Genomic DNA, 9,387 nt, shown 5'->3' with positions numbered 1-9,387 from the left:
AAAGGGGAGGAGGAGGAGGAGCCCGAGGGCGGGCGGATGGGAGGGTGGGAGGAGACAGCTAGAGGGTTAAGGAAGGGGAGGAGACAGCAAGGGCTAGCCAAATTGGGAGAATTCAATGTTAATGCCATAAGGACGCAAGGTCCCCAGACGGAATATGAGGTGCTGTTCCTCCAATTTCCGCTGTTGCTCACTCTGGCAATGGAGGAGACCCAGGACAGAGAGGTCGGATTGGGAATGGGAGGGGGAGTTGAAGTGCTGAGCCACCGGGAGGTCAGGTAGGTTATTGCGGATGGTTATTGCGGTTATTGCGTGATATTGAATATACCACTGTAACACTAGTTTATCTGAAAAATAATCTACATAATATTAAATGTTGCCTTGTCGACCAGATTTAATCAAGAATACAAAACACTCAACTGTAATCAATGTATAAAATAGCGATTTTTTTTTTAGCTGTGAATTAGAAAATTCCAATACGGTGCACAGAAATACATTCACAATAGATACTAAGAAACACACACAAGACAAGGAACCGACGAGGAGCAGAGCACAATATATATAGTGCATTCAGAAAGTGTTCAAACCTCTTCACTTTTTCCACATTTTGTTATGTTACACTTAATCTAAAATGGATTAAATTCATTTTTTTTATCATCAATCTACACACAATATCCCATAATAAAAAAGCTGATCATCCCCAATCAGTACCCCGTTCCTGCCTTCTCCCCATATCCCCTGACTCCGCTATTTTTAAGAGCCCTATCTAGCTCTCACTTGAAAGCATCCAAAGAACCTGCCTCCACCGCCCTCTGAGGCAGAGAATTCCACAGACTCACCACTCTCTGTGAGAAAAAGTGTTTCCTTGTCTCTGTTCTAAACGGCTTACTCCTTATTCTTAAACTGTGGCCCCTTAGTTCTGGACTCCCCCAACATCGGGAACATGTTTCCTGCCTCTAGCGTGTCCAAGCCCTTAACAATCTTACATGTTTCAATGAGATCCCCCTCATCCTTCTACACTCCAGAGTGTACAAGCCCAGCTGCTCCATTCTCTCAGCATATGACAGTCCCGCCATCCCGGGAATTAACCTTGTAAACCTACGCTGCACTCCCTCAATAGCAGGAATACGCTGCACTCCCTCAATAGCAGTGCTGCAGATATAGTTGTCCTTCTGGAAGGTTCTTTTATCTCCACAAAAGAACTGGAGCTATGTCAGAGTGACCATCGGGTTCTTGGTCACCTCCCTGACCAAGGCCCTTCTCCCCCGATTGCTCAGTTTGGCCGGGTGGCCAGCTCTATGGAGAGTCCTGGTGGTTCCAAAATTCTTCCATTTAAGAATGACGGAGGCCACTGTGCTCTTCGGAACATGCAATGCTGCAGAAATTGTTTTATACCTTTCCCCAGATCTGTGTCACGACACAATCCTCTCTTGGAGGTCCACGGACAATTCCTTTGTCTTCATGGCTTGGTTTTTGCTCTGACATGCACTGTCAACTGTGGGACCTTATATAGGTAGGTGTGTGCCTTTCCAAATCATGTACAATCAATTTAATTTACCACTGGTGGACTACAAACAAGTTGTAGAAACATCTCAAGGATAATCAATGGAAACAGAATGCACCTAAGCTCAATTTTGAGTGTCATAGCAAAGGGTCTGAATACTTATGTAAATGTGATATTTCAGTTATTTATTTTTAATTACTTTCCAAAAATTTCTAAACACCTGTTTTAGCTTCTTCATTCTGGGGTATTGTGTGTAGATTGATGATTTAAAAAAATGAATTTAATCCATTTTAAAATAAGGCTGTAAAGTAACAGAATGTTGAAAAAGTGAAGGGGTCTGAATACTTGCTGAATGCACTGTATACACTTGGGTACAGTCTGTGTAGAAGGGTGAGGAAGAATATGAAAACCTGTGAGTAATATTGCACTAGTGTACAATGGTCAATGTCAAACCACTTTCCATTACACATATCTCACAAGCTCTCTCATGGTCATAACAGCACTGTGACTAAGTTACTGTAATGACAACCGAACCCCCGGCACATTAACCATATAACCATATAACAATTACAGCACGGAAACAGGCCATCTCGGCCCTACAAGTCCGTGCCGAACAATTATTTTCCCTTAGTCCCACCTGCCTGCACTCATACCATAACCCTCCATTCCCTTCTCATCCATATGCCTATCCAATTTATTTTTAAATGATACCAACGAACCTGCCTCCACCACTTCCACTGGAAGCTCATTCCACACCGCTACCACTCTCTGAGTAAAGAAGTTCCCCCTCATGTTACCCCTAAACTTCTGTCCCTTAATTCTGAAGTCATGTCCTCTTGTTTGAATCTTCCCTATTCTCAAAGGGAAAAGCTTGTCCATATCAACTCTGTCTATCCCTCTCATCATTTTAAAGACCTCTATCAAGTCCCCCCTTAACCTTCTGCGCTCCAGAGAATAAAGACCTAACTTATTCAACCTTTCTCTGTAACTAGAGAAATGAGCTAAATTTATTCAACCTTTCTCTGTAACTAGAGAAATGAGCTAAAAGTCCACCAGGGAAGCTGAGGAATATAAATGCAAGGAATTAAATAAAATCATTCAACAATAATGCCAAGAGAAGACTGAACCATTGTGAAAATCCTGGAGAGGAGGAATGGGTAATGTTTCGGGTCGAGACCCTTCTTCAGACGTTTGAGACTTTTTTTCAGTCTGAAGAAGGGTCTCGACTCGATATAGAGTCGCTGCCTGGCCCGCTGAGTTACTCCAGCATTTTGTGACTATCTTCGGTTTAAACCTGCATCTGCAGTTCCAGTCTGAAGAAGGGTTTCGGCACGAAACGTTGCCTATTTCCTTCGCTCCATCATAGATGCTGCTGCACCCGCTGAGTTTCTCCAGCAATTTTATCTACCTTCTGCAGTTCCTTCCTACACATTGTGAAAACCCATTTGGTTCACTATAGTCTCCGACCTCCTTTCCTGGTCAGAATATGTCTCACCAGCATACCATTGCCAGCACCATCCTGTGAATAAAAAGATAAAACTAAAATTATTTCAATTACTTTCATGGAAATTAAAATGAGAAATGGCTTATCTCTGTTTAACACAATTTACCCCAAGTCAATATGTTCCCCTGTGATCATGACACCATTCAGCATTGCATCATACAACCTTTGTGCTCCCCTCACTTGTCCCTCTACCAGCTCTTTCCAAGAGCCATCCAACTACTCCCATTTGCTGCTTCTTTCCTCGTTAACATTTGTCTTCAAATATGTGTCCAATCTACTTTATAAGTTTCTGTTGTGTTTGCTTGCAGGCAGTGCATTCCAGATAATAAATATTCCTGTGTAAAATACATTTCTCCCTCCTCAGATTCAGGTTCAGATTTGTTTATTGCCATATACACCAGGGTGCAATGAAAATTCTTAACTCTGTCCCTTGGTAATGACCCAGATTCCACTGGAAATAGATCTTCTCTATTTAACTGCCTAAACCCAGCATTTTAAATGCATAATCTTTTGAAAACAGGAGTAAATAAAGCTCTCAAGGAAGCCCATATGTATGATGTATTTTAAGAAATAGGGCATGCTGACATTAGCTGTGATATATTTCTAGCAGAGCTAGGCAGACCACAGTTGGAATGCCAGAGTAGCCCAGCATTCTTGCATGTTACAGCAAGGTCACAAAAGCCATCAGGAGTCTGAATCCAGTGTTAGAAAGCTCCAAATCAGAGACTTGTGGCACAGGAGATATTCCCATTCAATCAAGGAGCTCACAGTGATATTGTGTAGGATTGTGAGGGATTTGGTTGGAAGAAATAGCATGTTCATTGCTGCCTGTTGCAAGTTAGGCCCATGGAATGGGTAGACATTAAACACACTGGACGAGCACTGAGGCTAAGAATGGAATTGGGTAGAGATGCTGTCTCACAGCACCACAGACCTGGGTTTGGTCCTGACTTTCCATTCTATCTGCATGGAGTTTGCACGTTCTCTCGGTGACTCTCTCGGTTTCCTCCAGGTGCTCTGGTTTCCTCCACATCCCGAAGGCATGCAGATTTGTGGGTTAATTGGCCTCTGTAACATTGTCCTCAGTGTGTAGGGGGTGAATGAGAACGTGGGATAACACACAACTAATGTGAACGGTGATCAATGGTCAGCATGGACTCGGTGGGATGAAGGGCCTCTTTCCATGCTGCATCTCTAAACTAATCTAAATTAAAGTAAGCATCTCTGGTAAATAGAGTTAATCACAGGAGATTGAGTGGTGACTAATTGAGGTTTTAAAAATGATGGGGAGAATTGTTTGTGTGGATAATCAGTTCCTCGTTGGTGAGGCCTGAACAAGGAGGCATAACGGAGTTTGTACGTTCTCCCTGTGGCCGAGTGGGTTTTCTCCAGGTGTTTCAGTTTCCTCCCACATTCCAAAGATTTGTAGGTTGGTTGGTTTCTGTGAATTGTCTGTAGTGTTTAGGATAGAACTGGTGTATGCGTGATCGCTGGTCGGCGGGAAGGCGGTGGGCCAAAGGGTCTATTTCCCACTGTATCTCTAAACTAAACTAAGCTAAACTAAAATAATAACCTTAACCTTAGAGCCAAGCTGAAGTAGGCCGATTGCCTCCTCTGCCCACCATTGATCACCAGTTCACACCAGTTATTCCACTACACGTTAGGGGCAATTTACAGAGGCCAATTAACCTACAAACCTGCACATCTTTGGAATATGGGTGGAAACCAGACGACCCGGAGGAAACCGATGCAGTCACAGGAAGAATGTACAAACTCCACACTGACAGTGCCTGAAGTCAGGACCGAGCCTGGATCCCTGGCGCTGTGAGCGATATACTGACTTGATGAGGCGAATGGGCTCCTTTATATTGTAAGAACTCATGTATTTAAATGATATGTGATTTTAACATATTTTGATTCTATTAGTGTGCATATTGACAGGTCAGCGTTATTTTTTCTATCATTATGGTATCGTATTCAAAGTTTAGATAAATGAACTTGATGCACCTCGTATATCTGTTCTTTGTAATGTGCCTCAGGCTATGTTTGCTTCCTATAATTGAATATCTCCCATCTCAGGCACAAGATAAAAGCAAACTAGGATTGGGGAGGGATTATTTAATACTATGGATCTGAAACTAGTGCACCATGACCAAATAGGTCTTGCTGCGAGCAGAAGTCTGGTGATATAAATTACAACCTTAAACCCCTCTCTTGAGTATTCATTTTGAGGGAATAAAGATACTCTTTTACAAGCTTCAGAGTGTCCAAGGTTGCAGTCAAGCTTCAGTAACATTGCCAACACTAAATCATTTTATTCACTGGATAATAATTGTTGCTCGGAAATTTATGGTCATCCTTTTGTTGTTTTCTTAATGGATGATAGGTTGAACATACTAAACATAGGACATTTTTGAAACATTTGTCAGTGATGTCAGGCTTGGGTTGCCAACTTTGTTTGAATGATTTGCTTGAGGCTTCATCAGCACCTTTGTTCATTATCCTTCACCAATCTCCACCCCACCCCTCCCACCACACATCAGAGACATCAAGTATGCAGACCGTTCGGCAACCAGTTTACCTTCACAGTAATTTTCTCGTTCCTGCACCTCCAACCTTCCTGTAGCTGTTAGTTAAGTTGTTCAAAGAGCAAAGTGCTGGAGAAACTCAGCAAATTAGGGAGCATCTGTGAAAAGAATGGAATACAGGGCCTGAAATCTGCAACATCCAGGTTCAGGAACAACTATTTCCCCAAGCCATCAGACTATTAAACACAACTTCAAACAAACTCTGAACAATGACAGCCTATTGCACTTCATCTGTTTATTGATGTGTGTATATATATATTCTACTAGACTAAGTGGAATCCGTTGGGTCCCAGCTTCACACGGCTTTCTGGAGTGCTAGTATGTGTGTTGTGGGTCAAAGGGACTGGTTTCCAGAGGGCTAGTATGGACATTGTGGGCCGAATGGATTCTTGGGCTGGCAGCTCAGACACTCTGGCCGGGCACCTCAGTCACTCTGGCCAGGCAGCTCAGTCACTCTGGCCGGGAAGCTCAGTCACTCAGGTTGTTGTGTGCTGAAGGGACTGGTTTCCAGAGGTCTAGTATGGACATTGTGGACTGAATGGTTTTTTGGACTTGCAGTTCAGTGAGTCATGGCTGGTGGGCTTGCAGTTCACTAAGTCATGGGTGGTGGGCTGGCACTTCAGTCACTTACAGCTGGTGGGCTGGCATTTCACTTACTCATGGTTGGTGGGCTGGCAGCCCAGTCACTCATGGCTGGTGGTGGCAGTTCACTCAGTCACCCGTCCTCCCTTCACCCCCCATTCTGCTCCATGCCATTCCCCGCCCCACATGCATTCAGTCCATCTCCCCGCCACCCCCCCCCCCCCATGCACTCTAGTGGCTCTCCGACAGCGCAACCATTCCTGCCTATTAGGTTACTATTGTGATGAAGAGCACGCAGGCATGGTAAGTGGAAAAATGATTTATTAAAGTTTAAAACGTGAATGACATAATACAACACCAATTTAAATGTTAAAGATGAGATTTATTAAGTTTTTTTTTGTTGTGTCTCTTGCTGTGTTCTGCTGATCACTGCCTCTTGATAACACTTTGCTTTTGATATAAAATTTTAATATAGAGAGATTAAGCGGTCATGGAGTGCAGGCTGAAAGTCCGACCTCACAGCACTCCAAGCCAATTTCACAGCATTTCAAGCAGAGTACACACACACACACGCGCACACAGACACTCACACGGACACACTCACACACATGCAGACAGACACACACAGACAGACACCCACACAAAGACACACTCACACAGAAATACACACATATTCACAAACACGTACACACACTCACACAGATACTCAGACACTCATGCAGCCACACACTCACAGACACACATACAGACACACAGACAGACACTCATACACAGAGACATAGTCAAACACTCACACACATTCACAGACACAAACACTCACATATAAACACACACTCATACACAAACACACACTCATACACAGACACAAACACAGACAATCACCCACAGACACTTACACGACACAGACACTCACACATATGCACGCAGACAGACGAATGCACACACACCTTTTAGAAGCAAGAGACCCTTTTTGCAAGCATTTTAGAACCAATAGACACTTTCTGCAATCATTTTAGAACCAATAGAGACATTTTCTGCAAGCATTTTAGAACCAATGGCGACACTTTTTGCAACCATTTTAGAACCAATAGAGACAATATTTGCAAACATTTTAGAACAAATAGCCACTTTTTGCAAACATTTTAGAACCAATAGCCACTTTTTGCAACCATTTTGGAACCAATAGCGACACTTTTTGCAAGCATTTTAGAACCAATAGAGACACTTTTTGCAAGCAGTTTAGAACCAATAGAGACACTTTTTGCAATCATTTTAGAACCAATAGAGACACTTTCTGCAACCATTTTAGAACCAATAGCGACACTTTTTGCAACAATTTTAGAACCAATAGAGACACTTTTTGCAACCATTTTAGAACCAATAGAGACACTTTTTGCAAACATTTTAGAACCAATAGCCATTTTTTGCATGCATTTTAGAACAGATAGCCACTTTTTGCAGCCATTTTGGAACCAATAGCGACACTTTTTGCAAGCATTTTGGAACCAATAGAGACACTTTTTGCAAGCATTTTGGAACCAATAGAGACACTTTTTGCAAACATTTTAGAACCAATAGAGACACTTTTTACAAGCAATGTAGAACAAATAGAAACACTTTTTGCAAGCATGTTAGAACCAATAGAGACACATTTTGCAAGCATGTTAGAACCAATAGAGACTCTTTTACCAAGCATTTCAGAACCAATAGAGACTTTTTGCAAGCATGTGAGAACCAATACAGACACTTTTTGCAAGCATTTTAGAACCAAAAGAGACTTTTTGCAAGCATTTTAGAACCAATAGACACTTTTTGCAAGCATTTTAGAACCAATAGACACTTTTTGCAACCATTTTAGAACCAATAAAGAGTTTTTGCAAGAATGTTAAAACCAATAGAGACACTTTTTGCAAGCATGTTAGAACCAATAGAGGCTCTTTTTGCAAGCATTTCAGAAACAATAGAGACTGTTTTTTCAAGCATTTCAGAACCAATAGAGACACTTTTTGAAAGCATGTTAGAACCAATAGAGACACTTTTTTGCAAGCATGTTAGAACCAATAGAGACACTTTTTTGCAAGCATGTTAGAACCAATAGAGACACTTTTTTGCAAGCATGTTAGAACCAATAGACACTTTTTGCATTTTAGAACCAATACAGACACTTTTTGCAAGCATTTTAGAACCAAAGGAGACATTTTTTGCAAGCATTTTAGAACCAATAGACACTTTTTGCAAACATTTTAGAACCAATAGAGACACTTTTTGCATGCATTGTAGCACCAATAGAAACTTTTTGCAAGCATGTGAAAACCAATACAGACACTTTTTGCAAGCATTTTAGAACTGATACACACACTTTTTGCAAGCATTTTAGAACCATTAGAGACACTTTCTGGAAGCATTGTAGAACCATTAGAGACACTTTCTGCAAGAATTTTAGAACCAATAGACACTTTTTGCAAGCATGTTAGAACCTATAGAGACACTTTTTGCAAGCATGTTAGAACCAATAGAGATGCTTTTTGCAAGCATTTTAGAACCAATAGACACATTTTGCATGCATTTTAGAACCATTAGAGACACTTTCTGGAAGCATTGTAGAACCATTAAAGACACTTTTTGCAACCATTTTAGAACCACTAAAGACACTTTTTGCAACCATTTTAGAACCAATAGACACTTTTTGCAAGCATTGTAGAACCATTAGAGACACTTTTTGCAAGCATTTTAGAACCAATAGAGACACTTTGCAAGCATTTTAGAACCAATAGAGACACTTTGCAATCATTTTAGAACCAATAGAGACACTTTTTGCAAGCATTTTAGAACCAATAGACACTTTTTGCAAGCATTTTAGAACCAATAGACACTTTCTGTAAGCATTTTAGAACCATTAGAGACACTTTCTGCAAGCATTGTAGAAACAATAGACACTTTTTGCAAGCATTTTAGAACCACATTAAGGGCACTCACAGTTGAGTAGACATGTATTCAGTGTTACTCGCAGCTCAGAGAAACGTGACCCTCTGGCATCCTCCATCTTGCAGAGACTGAGTGAGGCACGCCACTTCAGGTTTTTATAGTCCCTCCCCACTCCCACCAGCAGGGGCAGCAGAGAGAATGGCAATTTTTTTAAAAACATTAATATCTCTCTGATTTTTCATTGATGGGAAAAATCCTCTGGTCCCATAAGGCAGAGGGAGGCACTG

Source organism: Amblyraja radiata, chromosome 5 (assembly GCF_010909765.2).
Source record: "Amblyraja radiata isolate CabotCenter1 chromosome 5, sAmbRad1.1.pri, whole genome shotgun sequence".
Taxonomy (NCBI): domain Eukaryota; kingdom Metazoa; phylum Chordata; class Chondrichthyes; order Rajiformes; family Rajidae; genus Amblyraja; species Amblyraja radiata.
The sequence above is the reverse complement of the archived record's forward strand: the minus strand, read 5'-3'. Positions refer to the sequence as shown.